This window comes from Bufo gargarizans, chromosome 3 (genome assembly GCF_014858855.1).
Source record: "Bufo gargarizans isolate SCDJY-AF-19 chromosome 3, ASM1485885v1, whole genome shotgun sequence".
NCBI lineage: Eukaryota > Metazoa > Chordata > Amphibia > Anura > Bufonidae > Bufo > Bufo gargarizans.
Window position 1 is genome coordinate 553,234,191 of NC_058082.1, and position 16,772 is coordinate 553,250,962.

The 16,772-nt window shown below is 48.9% G+C and overlaps 1 protein-coding gene and 1 long non-coding RNA gene across 2 annotated transcripts in view; one reads left to right on the forward strand and one right to left on the reverse strand.

The window, feature by feature from the left end:
- Positions 1-14,790, reverse strand: part of LOC122930647 — a 53,330-nt gene extending 38,540 nt beyond the window's left edge. The window contains exons 1-4 of the long non-coding RNA XR_006388153.1: positions 14,739-14,790; positions 13,809-13,891; positions 2,992-3,103; positions 1,391-1,502 (exon numbers count right to left, since the gene is read on the reverse strand). This is a non-coding gene — a long non-coding RNA (uncharacterized LOC122930647). The remainder of the gene's footprint in view (positions 1-1,390; positions 1,503-2,991; positions 3,104-13,808; positions 13,892-14,738) is intronic.
- The window catches only part of GRAMD1C (GRAM domain containing 1C), a 178,435-nt gene that overhangs the window by 38,664 nt on the left and 122,999 nt on the right, over positions 1-16,772 (forward strand). The gene's annotated exons all lie outside the window — the stretch shown is intronic.

Sequence of the window (16,772 nt, forward strand, 5' to 3'; positions counted from 1 at the left end):
TGGGCACGCTGGGAGTTGTAGTTTCACAGCTGGAAGTCGGGAAACCAGAGGCTGCAGCCCTAGTTTGTTACAAAACCAGCAGCAGCGTCAGCAGGACTGGTTTGTGACGGCAGGGAGGAGGATTCACTTCGCAGCCTGCCCGCGGTTCAGCTCCATTCAGTGAAGCTAGACCTACAGAGGGTCCGCCTGAACGCCACAGCAGAACCCGCAGCCCAGCGCACAGAATCCCGGCTGCCCATACACGGGTGTCCCACCTCGCTCCCCGCGTAGAATTTCCGTCTAGTATTACGCTAACTCTGGTCATGTGACTTGCCATGACTAACGCCGTTGTAACAAGGAATGATTGAAGAAGAGCAGCGTCTTATTCACACACTCCTCACCTTCACGCTACTCCAGAAAAACCAGCTCCTCTGGTCGGGTGTGTCCTCCATGACTGTTTGCCTCTCAGCGCGGCATGTATGAACAGATGATGACAACAGAGGGTTACGTAACCCCTGCCGCGGGTCTCCACATACAGGAGACTGAGGATGAGGAGGACGTGTGGACGAGAAGACAATCCGGGGCCTACAGCTTCTCCAGACTGGTCAGACCTTGACGATACAATTTCCTCTAATGATCTGGCCCGAGGGCGGCTCATTATAACGAGGGAGCTGAGAACATGGTTGACATCAGCATTAAAGGAACTGCGTGGGAATCTGTGTGACCTACATAGGTGTCAATGGTCCTGGTCCCCCCCGCCCCACCAGCACGTCCACATGGAAAGCCCATTGATTTCAATGAGAACGGTGTAATACTTAATTTCCCCAGTGGTGGCGCTGCAGGAAAACTCAACATTTGCTACCTGACTCCCTGATCACTGAGGGGGGTCCTCAGGACCATGATTGGGGACTCTTCTGACAAAAAGGGATGGTCCTCAGCCGGCAGGGGCGTAGCTATAGGGGGTGCAGAGGTAGCAGTCGCTACCGGACCCTGGAGGCTGAGTGGGCCCAAAGACCCTAGTGCTGCATAGGAAGACACTGGTATTATAGAAAGTGCATGCTGGTCAAGGTACACCTCTGGCTGGAGGGAAGGGGTTAGGTCATGAGTTTAGCATGGGGTGGGGGGTTGCCGTTGAAATTTTTGCCCTGAGGGAAGGGGGCCCCAAGCTGAACTCTTGCACCAGGGCCCATGAGCCTTTTGCTACTCCCCTGGCTACAGGGAACCCCGTAAATAACCTAAACCACACAATGAGTTTTGATCAGTGGGTTCTTGTATCTGCTGCTCCCCGCTCTGATTATTGGGGTCCTCTGTGTTGTTCCTGTGTGTGATGATTTATCTCGTATCTCGGGATGATTGGAGTCTCAGTGCTCGTCATCAGCAGAACTCAGAGATATAATCCGGGAGCACTTACCGGCATCTCTGTCCCTGAGCCATAAACGTCATGTGATCCCTGCAGATCGGCTGATTGCGAGGCCTCGGAGCTCATCCCTGTGCAGCGTCTGCAGTCTTTATAACTGATAGACCTGGGGGTACAGAACAGAGACACGCTGACATATGGGGTACAGGATAATGACACTGACACTTGGGGTACAGGATAATAACACTGACACTTGGGGTACAGGATAATGACACTGACACTTGGGGTACAGGATAATGACACTGACACTTGGGGTACAGGATAATGACGCTGACACTTGGGGTTCAGAACAGAGACACGCTGTAACTTGGGGTTCAGAACAGAGACATGCTGACACTTGGGGTTCAGAACAGAGACACGCTGACATATGGGGTACAGGATAATGACACTGACACTCGGGGTACAGGATAATAACACTGACACTTGGGGTACAGGATAATGACACTGACACTTGGGGTACAGGATAATGACACTGACACTTGGGGTACAGGATAATGACACTGACACTTGGGGTACAGGATAATGACACTGACACTTGGGGTACAGGATAATGACACTGACACTCGGGGTACAGGATAATGACACTGACACTTGGGGTACAGGATAATGACACTAACACTCGGGGTACAGGATGATGACACTGACACTTGGGGTACAGGATAATGACGCTGACACTCGGGGTACAGGATAATGACACTGACACTTGGGGTACAGGATAATGACACTGACACTTGGGGTACTGGATAATGACACTGACACTTGGGGTACAGGATAATGGCACTGACACTTGGGGTACAGGATAATGACACTGACACTTGGGGTACAGGATAATGACACTGACACTCGGGGTACAGGATAATGACGCTGACACTTGGGGTACAGGATAATGGCACTGACTCTTGGGGTACAGGATACTGACGCTGACACTTGGGGAACAGGATAATGACACTGACACTCGGGGTACAGGATAATAACACTGACACTTGGGGTACAGGATAATGACGCTGACACTTGGGGTACAGGATAATGACACTGACACTCGGGGTACAGGATAATGACACTGACACTTGGGGTACAGGATAATGACACTGACACTCGGGGTACAGGATAATGACACTGACACTTGGGGTACAGGATAATGACACTGACACTCGGGGTACAGGATAATGACACTCGGGGTACAGGATAATGACGCTGACACTGGGGGTACAGGATAATGACACTGACACTCGGGGTACAGGATAATGACACTGACACTTGGGGTACAGGATAATGACACTGACACTCGGGGTACAGGATAATGACACGGACACTTGGGGTACAGGATAATGACACTGACACTTGGGGTACAGGATAATGACACTGACACTCGGGGTACAGGATAATGACACTGACACTTGGGGTACAGGATAATGACACTGACACTCGGGGTACAGGATAATGACACTCGGGGTATAGGATAATGACGCTGACACTTGGGGTATAGGATAATGACGCTGACACTTGGGGTACAGGATAATCTCGTATCTCGGGATGATTGGAGTCTCAGTGCTCGTCATCAGCAGAACTCAGAGATATAATCCGGGAGCACTTACCGACATCTCTATCCCTGAGCCATAAACGTCATGTGATCCCTGCAGATCGGCTGATTGCGAGGCCTCGGAGCTCATCCTTGTGCAGCGTCTGCAGTCTTTATAACTGATAGACCTCGGGGTACAGAACAGAGACACGCTGACACTTGGGGTTCAGAACAGAGACACGCTGACACTTGGGGTTCAGAACAGAGACACGCTGACACTTGGGGTTCAGAACAGAGACACGCTGACACTTGGGGTTCAGAACAGAGACACGCTGACACTTGGGGTTCAGAACAGAGACACGCTGACACTTGGGGTTCAGAACAGAGACACGCTGACATATGGGGTACAGGATAATGACACTGACACTCGGGGTACAGGATAATGACACTGACACTTGGTGTACAGGATAATGACACTGACACTTGGGGTACAGGATAATGACGCTGACACTTGGGGTATAGGATAATGACGCTGATACTTGGGGTACAGGATAATGACGCTGACACTTGGGGTACAGGATAATGACGCTGACACTCGGGGTACAGGATAATGACGCTGACACTTGGGGTACAGGATAATGATGTTGACACTCGGGGTACAGGATAATGACACTGACACTTGGGGTACAGGATAATGACGCTGACACTCGGGGTATAGGATAATGACGCTGACACTTGGGGTACAGGATAATGACACTGACACTTGGGGTACAGGATAATGACACTGACACTCGGGGTACAGGATAATGACGCTGACACTTGGGGTACAGGATAATGATGTTGACACTCGGGGTACAGGATAATGACACTGACACTTGGGGTACAGGATAATAACGCTGACACTTGGGGTACAGGATAATGACGCGGACACTTGGGGTACAGGATAATGACACTGACATTTGGGGTACAGGATAATGATGTTGACACTTGGGTTACAGGATAAAGACGCTGACACCCGGGGTACAGGATAATGACGCTGACACTCGGGGTACAGGATAATGACACTGACACTTGGGGTACAGGATAATGATGCTGACACTCGGGGTACAGGATAATGACACACTGACACTCGGGGTACAGGATAATGACTCTGACACTCGGGGTACAGGATAATGACACTGACACTCGGGGTACAGGATAATGACACTGACACTCGGGGTACAGGATAATGACACTGACACTCGGGGTACAGGATAATGACACGCTCACACTTGGGGTACAGGATAAAGACGCTGACACTTGGGGTACAGGATAATGATGCTGACACTTGGGGTACAGAATACTGATGCTGACACTCGGGGTACAGAATACTGATGCTGACACTCGGGGTACAGAATACTGATGCTGACACTCGGGGTACAGGATAATGACACTGACACTCGGGGTACAGGATAATGAAGCTGACACTCGGGGTACAGGATAATGACGCTGACACTCGGGGTACAGAATACTGATGCTGACACTCGGGGTACAGGATAATGACACTGACACTCGGGGTACAGGATAATGACACTGACACTCGGGGTACAGAATACTGATGCTGACACTCGGGGTACAGGATAATGACACTGACACTCGGGGTACAGGATAATGACACTGACACTCGGGGTACAGGATAATGACACGCTCACACTTGGGGTACAGGATAAAGACGCTGACACTTGGGGTACAGGATAATGATGCTGACACTTGGGGTACAGAATACTGATGCTGACACTCGGGGTACAGAATACTGATGCTGACACTCGGGGTACAGAATACTGATGCTGACACTCGGGGTACAGGATAATGACACTGACACTCGGGGTACAGGATAATGAAGTTGACACTCGGGGTACAGGATAATGACGCTGACACTCGGGGTACAGAATACTGATGCTGACACTCGGGGTACAGGATAATGACACTGACACTCGGGGTACAGGATAATGACACTGACACTCGGGGTACAGAATACTGATGCTGACACTCGGGTACAGGATAATGAAGTTGACACTCGGGGTACAGGATAATGATGCTGACACTCGGGGTACAGGATAATGACACTGACACTTGGGGTACAGGATAATGAAGTTGACACTCAGGGTACAGGATAATGACGCTGACACTTGGGGTACAGGATAATGACACTGACACTTGGGGTACAGGATAATGACACTGACACTTGGGGTACAGGATAATGACACTGACACTTGGGGTACAGGAGAATGACACTGACACTTGGGTACAGGATAATGACACTGACACTTGGGGTACAGGATAATGACACTGACACTTGGGGTACAGGATAATGACACTGACACTTGGGGTACAGGAGAATGACACTGACACTTGGGTACAGGATAATGACACTGACACTTGGGGTACAGGATAATGACGCTGACACTTGGGGTACAGGATAATGACACTGACACTTGGGGTACAGGATAATGACACTGACACTTGGGGTACAGGATAATGACACTGACACTTGGGGTACAGGAGAATGACACTGACACTTGGGTACAGGATAATGACACTGACACTTGGGGTACAGGATAATGACACTGACACTTGGGGTACAGGAGAATGACACTGACACTTGGGTACAGGATAATGACACTGACACTTGGGGTACAGGATAATGACACTGACACTTGGGGTACAGGATAATGACACTGACACTTGGGGTACAGGATAATGAAGTTGACACTCGGGGTGCAGGATAATGACGCTGATACAATCTTACAAAGCTCTACAGTATTCCCCCTCCCATAACTGGTCCTGTAGCACGTGCCTGAGTTTCCTTTTGAGCAAAACACCAGCCTGGCTTGAGTTTGTCTCCAATGTGAAATGTCACTTTAAGTTATGGAGTCCTTGCAATGAACAGTAGTAACACTTGTGGCCTGACACAAGCAGCGACCCTATCTAACTAACTACAGGCCTGGTCTCAGTCTCTAGGCGCCAACACTGTAATGAGGTGCGTACACGATCTTACCGACCCGGGTCTGCTCTTCATCCGCTGGTGACTCTGGACAGAACAAATGCCTCTCCAACAAGCATGTGGTACCGCAGTGTATGTAGCTTTGCTTCTCAGCTCTCATCAGCGTTCCTGGAAGCAATCCTCATTCCTCTGGACAGGGTCTTGAACACGATCAGCTGCAGCTCTGGTCACTGAGGAATGCTCTCACACCTGGATGCCGTCGGATTCTTTGCTCACACAGTTCTTTGGTCTCAGCTTCCTCTAAGATGGCTGCTTCCTTTTCTTTCCCAGGCTCTGATACTCCACCTCTCATGAATATGAAAATATATGCAGTCTGTTAGCTGTGTTTTGGAAACAGCGTCATCTTGTGGCCAAACAGCAGACTATCAGTCCAAATCATTTAACCACCTCCCGTCTGCCCATTGACTATAAACGTCCGGGAGGTGGATCTCTATCTCTAAATGGACGTTTCTGAACGTCCATTCAGAGATGGCAGCTGCGCGCTAATCGTGCAGCTGCAGAGCGGGTTGCCCGCTGTCCGTGACAGCAGGGCAACCCAGAGAGAAGGCAGGGACAGTTCCCAGGTGTCCCTGCCTTCTAGATCGCCTCCTGTCCCGGAACAGTGGTCATGTGATCGCCGGGGCCGGGAGAATGCAGAAGCTGTCAGGTCTTCTACAGACCTCCATCAGCCCTGCAATGAGTAAGGAATAAAAAAAAAATAAAGTTAAATAGAAAAAATAAAATAAAATAGACATATTTGGTATTGCCGCGTCCGGGATGGTCGGCTCTATAAATATATCACATGATCCACCCAGTCCGATAAACACCATAAAAATTATAAACTGTGTCAAAAAAAAGCTATTTTTGTCACCTTACATCACAAAAAGTGCAACACCAAGTGATCAAAAAGGTGTATATCCCAAAAAATGGTGCCAATAAAACCGTCACCTCATCCCGCAAAAAATGAGTCCCTACATAAGTAAATCGGTCAAAAAAAACAAACCTATGGCTCTCAGACTATGGAGACACTAAAACATCATTTTTTGGTTAAAAAAAATGCTATTATTGTGTAAAACTTAAATAAATAAAAAAAACTATACATATTAGGTATCGGCACGTCCGTAACGATCTGCCCTATAAAAATGTCACATGACCTAACCCCTCAGGTGAACGCTGTAAAAATAAATAAATAAAAACTGTGCTAAAACAACCAATTTTTTGGTCACCTTGCCCCATAAAATGTTATAATGAATGATCAAAAAATCATATGTACCCAAAAATGGTACCAATTAAAACGTCAACTCTTCCTGCAAAAAACGAGCCCCTGCACAAGACGATCGGCATAAAAAAATAATAATATGGCGTTCAGAATATGAAGACACAAAAACAAAATGCTTTATTATGTAAAACTGAAACAAACAAAGTAGACATATTTGATATCATTGCGTCCGTAACAACCTGCTCTATAAAAATAGCACATGATTTACCCTGTCAGATGAATGTTGTAATAAAAAAATAAAAATAAAAAAATAGTGCCAAAACAGCAATTTTTGGGTTACCTTGCCTCACAAAAAACTTAGTATAGAGCAATTAAAAATCATATGTACCCCAAAATAGTACCAATAAAACTGGCATATTATCCCCTAGTTTCCAAAATGGGGTCACTTTCTGGAAGTTTCTACTGTAAGGGTGCGCCAGGGGGGCTTCGAATGGGACATGGCATCTAAAAACCAGTTCAGCAAAATCTTCCTTCCAAAAACCATATGGCGCTCCTTTTCTTCTGCGCCCTGCCGTGTGCCCTTACATCAGTTTGCAACCACATGTGGGGTGTTTCTGTAAATTGCAGAATCAGGGTAATAAATATTGAGTTTTGTTTGGCTGTTAACCCTCGATGTGTTAAAGAAAAAAGTGGATTAAAATGGAAAATCTGCCCAAAAAGTCAAATTTAAAAATTTGATCTCCATTTTCCTTTAATTCTTGTTGAACACCTGAAGGGTTAACAAAGTTTGTAAAATCAGTTTTAAGTAACTTGAGGGGTGTAGTTTCTATAATGGGGTCATTTATGGGGGGTATCAACTATGTAGGCCCCACAAAGTGACTTCAGACCTGAATTGGTCCTTAAAAAGTGGGTTTTAGCAATTTACTTATTCTAAGCCTTCTAACGTCCTAAAAAATAAAGTGACATTTACAAAATGATGCTAACATTAAGTAGACATATGGGAAATGTTAAGTTATAAATATTTTATGAGAAATCACTTTCTATTTTAAAAGCAGAGAAATTGAAATTTAGAAAATTGTGAATTTTCTATTTAATTCATAAATCAAGTTGAAATATATTGACTCAAATTTATGACTATCATGAAGTACAATGTGTCACGAGAAAACAATCTCTGAATAGCTTGGATAAGTAAAAGCGTTCCAAAGCTATTACCACATAAAGTGACATATGTCAGATTTGCTAAATTAATGCCTGGTCAGGAAGGGGGCAAATGACCCGGATGTGAAGTGCTTTTTTAATCTATACAAGCAGTGTTCAGACAATGAAAACTGTTTCCCCATCTCACATGCCACCCCACTAGAGGTTGTTGTACTCGGCAACCCTCCCCATATAAACTCACCCTGGGCATAACGCTATGGGGGCATATCAGCATTGGGCATCATTGACCTTCGTAGAGTGATAGGCTCAGAAGCACTGGGGATGTCAGGCACATCTAATGGATAGAGGAGCTGCTGACCGTTTAACACTTTCCCTGGGTGGAAAACTTTCCATGACTGGAGCCTCTGTGTGTACCAGGGCAGGGACAACCCACCATTCCTCCTCCTCTAAGGGGATTTACACTGCACTCTGAGCAGGAGGAGGCATCTCCTCCAAGCACACTGGCTCACCAAAATTACAACGCCTCAACATGTTACGGTGCAAGTTTCGTGAGGCCCCCCAGTCCCTATTGGCTCTTCCTCATAGACCGGGATGGCAAGGTCTACCCTCCTCTCTTCACCATATATGGGACCGCCTCCTACCGCCCATCCAACTTCCCAGACGTCTGCTTGGCTTTAGCCATCACTCAATCACCCGGGGCATACCCATCCCTCTGCACTGGTCTTGGGTTAGGGTTTACCACCTGTCCCAGTAGCTCCCACACAACCTTGTGGACTGCTCTCAGCCAGCGGTGGTGCTTTTGCACCCATGCAGTGGTATTTCTTGGTGGTGGCTCCATCGGATAGAGCATGTGGAGATCTTCAATCTCCCGTCCGGCTCTCCAAAACATGAGCATATCAGTTCAGGTGGGTACTCGGGCCTTCAAGCCTTTTGGCTGTCCTCCAGAGTCTGCAGCATCTGGAGAAAGGTGCGGTTAAACCGCTCGCACGCCCCGTTTCCCTGGGGGTGATACGGGGTGGTGCGGGAACGTTCAATCCCATACAGTTGGTTTAGCTTATTCATCAGAGTACCCTGAAAACATGCCCCCTGGTCCGAATGTATCCTCTGTGGACACCCATATAAAGTATAAAATGTTTGCAGAGCGCTTCAGCGGCCAACTCTGCCGCCTGGTCTCTGGTGGGTACAGCCACCACATACTTTGTGAAATAATCTGTCATGACTAAACAGTATGAGTGTCCCAAGGTAGAGTACCCAATCTGTACATAATTGATCATAAGGCGCTCTAGTGGTGCTGAGGCCTGGATGGCCTGGACAGGAGCCCGCTGTTCAGTACTCTTACTCAGCCTGCAGGGCCGACACTTAAGACATGTTTCGGCCACCATATCTGCCAAATCTGGACACTATACAAGCGGTTGGAGCCACTTGAACATTTTATCGCTCCCAAAATGGGCACCCCTCTCATGGGCTTCCCAGGCAGCCTCCGGTCCCAATGACATAGGGATGACAATCTGTCACCAGTACTGCAACTCTGAGTGCAACACAGGAGGCCCTGGGTAACAGTCAACTTATCCCACTGCCTCAACAACTTTTGGCATCTGGAGTCAGCCGGGCCCGCTCTTCTAGCCGAGATCAGATCTTGGCCCGTACCCTTTCTTTCACTTTCTACAGGTCCAGGTAGCCATTCTGGACCCTCTCTCAATTAGCCAACGTCTTTCCCAGCACCATTGGCATCCCAGACGCCACCCCTGGAAGATAGGTAATCGACCAAGGTCAGGAGTTTGTGTCCTCTATCTCCTCATCGGCACTTTGAGCCAGCAACCCTACAGGGACTCAGGAGAGTGCGTTGGCGTTGCCGTTCTCCCTACCTGACCGGAACTTGATGCGGTATTGGTACTTAGAAAGGCGAGCCAACCACCTCTGCTCAAGCGCACCAAGCTTGGCATTCTCTAGATGTGCTAATGGGTTGACCGTGAGGTCACCTCTGCACCTGTCAGGTACTCTGCGAACCTTTCGGTCATGGCCCACACCAGTGCCTGTAGTTCCAATTTAACTACTGGAGCAGCCCAAGGACTTTGACTCTCCTGGATCACCCAGTTTTCCAACATGCTGGCCACCATGTCCTTCACCTCCTGGTACATTTTAGCCGGGATTTGCCAGTAATGTTCCCTGATTAGTGCAGCATCGCTGGTGGGGATTTCGTGCTCGATGGCAGACGCACACCTAAAGTCCTCATCATGCCTCGAGAACGCCTCCTGAAATTCCAAAAGGGTGTCTTGCAGCAACTTCTGTTGTCCTAGAGTCAGGGTCTTGCAGTCCACCCCCATCCGGGCCATGATCACTCGACCGTTCCATTCCGCTTTTGGGGTCTCCCTTTGTTGGACCTCTACAGCATAGGTCCAGGGTGATCTCCTATATGGCTGTAGTGTGAAGCCCCTTCGTCGAGGGATGTCCCCTTCGGACATATACACTTTGGCCAGCAAGGTATTCCCAGGAACGGTTAACTCATAGTCTTCAACGTTGAGGCAGCGTACAGTCACACATCCATCTTTCACAATAGTGAGGGCCCGTGCTACCAGTGGGCGAGTCTGCGTTTCCTCTTGGTAAGTGGGCTCGATCAGGACCTCCAGTCCATTCAGCTGTTGTCCAGCCACCACCGGCAGCATCAATATTTGTTCTTGTCGAGGTGGGACCTTCACCGGGGTCCTCTGCGGCACCTTCATATGTCCAATAGGCCGACCAGACATGTTGCTCTTTCGCAGACTCCAGCTCCTCACCATCTGCTGTAGAACCTTTTGGTTTGGCCGGTGTGTGATGGCCCGTTGCCAATACTTTGGCCCATCTTTGGAATAGAGTTGATGGTCTAGGTATCACGGGTAATGGGGAAGAGGAAAACACCAGATACACACAATAGGAAATAGACAACAGTCTAGGCCTCAAAAGCTAAGGAAGAGGGATGGTGACCTGTTAGTAATCTCTAGACGAGGCATGTACAAACTGCGGCCCTCCAGCTGTTCCAAAACTACAACTCCCAGCATGCCTGGATAGCTTACAGCTATTAGAGCATGCTGGGAGTTGTAGTTTCGCAACAGCTGGAGGGACGCAGTTTGGACATGCCTGCTCTAGGCCTTTCCCTAACTCCTGCCAGTATGAGCAGATCCTGATGGTGGAAATGCTCATACGCCAGATACCTATGCCCTGCTAAGACTGACGAGCCCTAGGATAGGTAGCAGGAGTCGAGACAGCTGGCTCCTTCCCAGATGAATAAACCCGCATCTCCCTGAGGCCTAGAACCAAAACACACCAGAGAACAACAAACAGAGAAGGCAACTAGTACTTAGCTTTGAGATGTATGGAGAAGCAGAAGATCCAAGACAAACAAACTCTAGCAACTCCAAGAGGAAATATCAACTGCATGGTCAGCAGTGTGAGGCGGACCTAAATAGAGCCTCATCACTGATAACAAACAGTACCTGAGAAGAGGTTAAATCCTGCTAAATAACATACAAAGAGGAAAACAGAGAGACCTGTCAGATAGCCTCACGTGCAGCAAGTCTATTCGATCTTCTCACCTCTGTCACGGGAGGGACCGTGACACTAGGTCTCTCAGCACATTCATACCTATTGTCAAATCCATTCCTTTCTGGGACAAATGGTCCACCAGCACAACCCACTTCTTACCGACGTCTTGCCCAAACAGTCGGACCCGCATCCAGACTATCCCTCAGACATCCATCTCTCTGTTATTGGCAGCTGTCAGCCTCATGACGCTCCCATCTTCCGGCTCCATCATATGTCCAAAGTGTCTTTCGAAGAACTGCAGAGGCATAAGGGTGCACTCCAACCCTGTATGAACTTGGCAGTGTACCTTCTGGCCTTCCAACTCGGCTTCCATAACAGGGCTGCTGGCATACAAGTCGTGTTCTTCATGCATAGGGCTTAGCTTATGGTGTACCACCGAAGGACGCTCAGCTACTGCGGCGGTCAGAAGTTTAACATCGACTCGGACTTCGCTGTTCTGGGCACTCTCTGGCCATATGGCTGTACTGTCGACAAGCCCAACAGAGGGGTTCTCTTTTGACGTGCCCCTGCACCTGAGTTATCCTGGGTGGAGTGGTGCTGGGGTCATTTCCGGAGGCCGGGGGGAGTCTGCCTTCATCTAGGACACTTCCAGTTGAAGTTCTCTCAATTCTGTCTGCAGGGTCTGGACCACATCCTTTAAGGACTCTGAGTCTTCAGACCCCGACCGGTCCCCTGTAGCATGGGTGCAACTCACTACTCTCGCCGCTACAGGCATGTGCTCTTCCTCTCCCTCCACGGCGGCTAGGTAAACACTGTAGAATGTCATATTGGCCGTCACCCAGGTCATCTCTTGCAATTTGTCCTGTAAGAAGTTGTTGGAGGTCCCCACTATGAACTGGTCTCATAGCACCTGGTCCATCTCCCCGAAGCCTCCCATGGCCTCCGGGTCTTGCCATTGTATTTCATTTAGCGTCTCCTGTAGGGCACCGGAGTACTGCATCAGGGTCTCGCCCTCTCGCTGTGGTCGGTTGAAGAAGTGGCTCCGCAACTGCACTACTTTAGCACGTCCCCGTCCCCCCCTGGGCTCTTTCCAGCAGGGATAACATTTTCTCTAGGGTGTCTCTCTCGGATTGGGGCCTTACCATAACTGTCCGTCTGACGTCACCCTCTAGAGCCCCCAATGCAATCTCTGCTCGCAGCTCGGGGGTCAGGTTACACATTCTAACCGCACTTCACACCCTTTCAGTCCAGTCCTGCAACGTCATGTTTTTACCGTCAAATTTTGGCAGATGATGCAACAGCGCCCCCACAGGGATGTACCGTACTGGTGCGGGCATGGCGGGGCAAGCTGTATCAGCCGTGTCCATGTTTCACAGGTTGATGTGGGCCCTTGGGCGATAAAGCCTCAGTGGGCCCCCTAGTGGCAGTTTGCTCAACACACGCGGCAATGAAGCTGCATGTGTTATAGATGTTGCCAAATACAATAGACAGAACACGCTACAGAGCGGATATATGTGAATCAATCCTTATGCCTCTACTTTTTGTTATCTACCCAGTGTTTTAATCCCTCAGGTCTACTCAGTATTCAGTTTTTACTGTAAACCCTCTAAAGAGAAACAGACATTACATTGAATATGAAAATAAATTTCAATATGGATGCTGATAGCACTGTGCTGCTGCCCGCCCCTGTGCCCCCAATGCCCAATACATATCAATATGCCAGCAGTGCAGGCAGAAGACCCAGTACCTGCACACACATTGTCATTATTGGTTATTCTCTGAGAGAACTACAAGGCTCAGCATGTCCAGCCAGGCTGTCATTATTGATTACCAGAGGACAGTACTAGGAAGGAATATAAGGGGAGAGAACTATAAGGCTCAGCAAGGAGAGAACCACAAGCAGTGGCGTAACTAGAGTGCTATGGGCCCCAGTGCTCTTTCACACGAGCGTATGCCATGCGGGGAATCCACTCACCCAGTCCTAATAAAATCTGGTCCCACCTCATCCAGGGTGTCACTGGCGTCGGCGTTATGTCTGCTGGATCCAGACCAAGGTCCCTGTGGTGATAGAGGAAAAAAGAATAATCACATAAGGAAGGGATGGTGACTGCCCCTGTGAAATCACCAGCAGGGGGCGCTGTGCTGGCCTGTAACACTGAGCCATGCCAATGTATAGCAGGGTAATCTAGGACATTTCCCCTAACTGCTACCACACAGTACAAATGCCCACTTTGTGACCCCTCTCAGTAATTAAGCCCACCTTGTGGTCCTTTCAAAATAGTTATGTCCTCCTTGTGCCCCCTCACAGCAGTTATGCCCAACTTTGTTCCTGTCACGGTAGTTATGCCTACTTTTGTGCCCCCTCACAGTAGTTATGCCACAGTAGATATGCCCAGATATCTTGCCTCTCACTGTAGTTATGCCAGATATGTGCCCCTCACAGTGGTTATGCCAGATATGTTCCCCCTCACAGCAATTATGCCAGATATGTTCCCCCCTCACAGCAGTTATGTCAGATATGTGCCTCCTCACAGTATGCCAGATATGTTCCCCCTCACAGCAGTTATGCCAGATATGTGCCCCCTCACAGCAGTTATGCCAGATATGTGCCCCCTCACAGTAGTTGTGCCAGATATGTGCCCCCTCACAGTAGTTATATCAGATATGTGCCCCCTCACAGTAGTTATGGCCAGATATGTGCCCCTTCACAGTAGTTATGCCCACATATGTGCCCCCTTACAGTAGTTATTCCAGATTAGGTGCCCGTGCTCCCTCACAGTAGTTATTCCAGATTAGGCCGCTCCCTCAGTAAAGATGCCCATTTTTGTGCCCCTTCACTCTAGTTGTTGCCCCCCTTTTTGCCTCCTGTCTGCAGCTTTATGGAAAAAAACAAAAACATACTTACCCTTATCCCTGATGACGCGCTCCCACACTCACATCGCGCTGCTGGCTATGCTGAAGGTCGATTCCTGGGCTTTCAGTGCTCCTCCCACAGCCAGCAGCACCATGTGCGGCCAGCAGAGGGAGCGCCTGAGCTCAGAAGAAAAGTGAAGCAGGGAGCGGAGAGGTCGCCCTGCTTCACTCTGAAAACGAACAGCCCGGCAGTGACAAGAACTGCCGAGTGAGTGCGCCCCCTTTCCTTGCCTCCTGCGCCCCCTCATGTTTGAAGAGCGCTCTGACTGGGCCTGGCATTCTCACTGTACTTCACGCCGGGCCCGTCAGGGTGCTTCCATTACATGTCAGTGCAGCGGGCCCCTGCCGGTCCTGATCTCGGTCGCACCCTCTGCGACTGTGATTGTTACACCCCTGATGATGACATTGACACTTGGGGTACAGGATAATGACACTGACACTCGGGGTACAGGATAATGACACTGACATTTGGGGTACAGGATAATGACACTGACACTTGGGGTACAGGATAATGACACTTGGGGTACAGGATAATGACACTGACACTTGGGGTACAGGAGAATGACACTGACACTTGGGGTACAGGATAATGACGCTGACACTTGGGGTACAGGATAATGACGGTGACACTTGGGGTACAGGATGATGACACTGACACTTGGGGTACAGGATAATGACGGTGACACTTGGGGTACAGGATGATGACACTGACACTTGGGGTACAGGATAATGACACTGACACTTGGGGTACAGGATAATGACACTGACACTCGGAGTACAGGATAATGGCACTGACACTCGGGGTACAGGATAATGACGCTGACACTTGGGGTACAGGATAATGACACTGACACTCGGAGTACAGGATAATGACACTGACACTCGGGGTACAGGATAATGACACTGACACTTGGGGTACAGGATAATGACACTGACACTTGGGGTACAGGATAATGATACTGACACTTGGGGTACAGGATAATGACACTGACACTCGGGGTACAGGATAATGACACTTGGGGTACAGGATAATGACACTTGGGGTACAGGATAATGACACTGACACTTGGGGTACAGGATAGTGACACCGACACTTGGGGTACAGGATAATGACGCTGACACTTGGGGTACAGGATAATGACACTGACTCTTGGGGTACAGGATAATGACACTGACACTCGGAGTACAGGATAATGACGCTGACACTTGGGGTACAGGATAATGACACTGACTCTTGGGGTACAGGATAATGACACTGACACTCGGAGTACAGGATAATGACACTGACACTCGGGGTACAGGATAATGACGCTGACACTCGGAGTACAGGATAATGACACTGACACTGGGGGTACAGGATAATGGCACTGACACTTGGGGTACAGGATAATGACACTGACACTCGGGGTACAGGATAATGACACGACACTTGGGGTACAGGATAATGCAACTGACACTTGGGGTACAGGATAATGACACTGACACTCGGGGTACAGGATAATGACACTGACACTGGGGTACAGGATAAGACACTGACACTGGGGTACAGGATAATGACACTGACACTCGGGGTACAGGATAGATGACACTGACACTTGGGGTACAGGATATGACATGACACTTGGGGTACAGGATAATGACACTGACACTCGGGTACAGGATATGACACTGACACTTGGGTACAGGATAGTGACACTGACACTTGGGGTACAGGAAATGACAGCTGACACTTGGGGTACAGATAATGACACTGACACTCGGGGTACAGGATAATGACACTGACACTTGGGGTACAGGATAATGACACTGACACTTGGGGTAAGGCTAATGGACACTGACACTTGGGGTACAGGATAATGACACTGACACTTGGGGTACGGATAATGACACTGACACTCGGGGTACAGGATAATGACGCTGACACTTGGGTACAGGATAATGAACCTGACACTTGGGGTACAGGATAATGACACTGACACTTGGGGTACAGGATAATGACACTGACACTTGGGGTACAGGATAATGA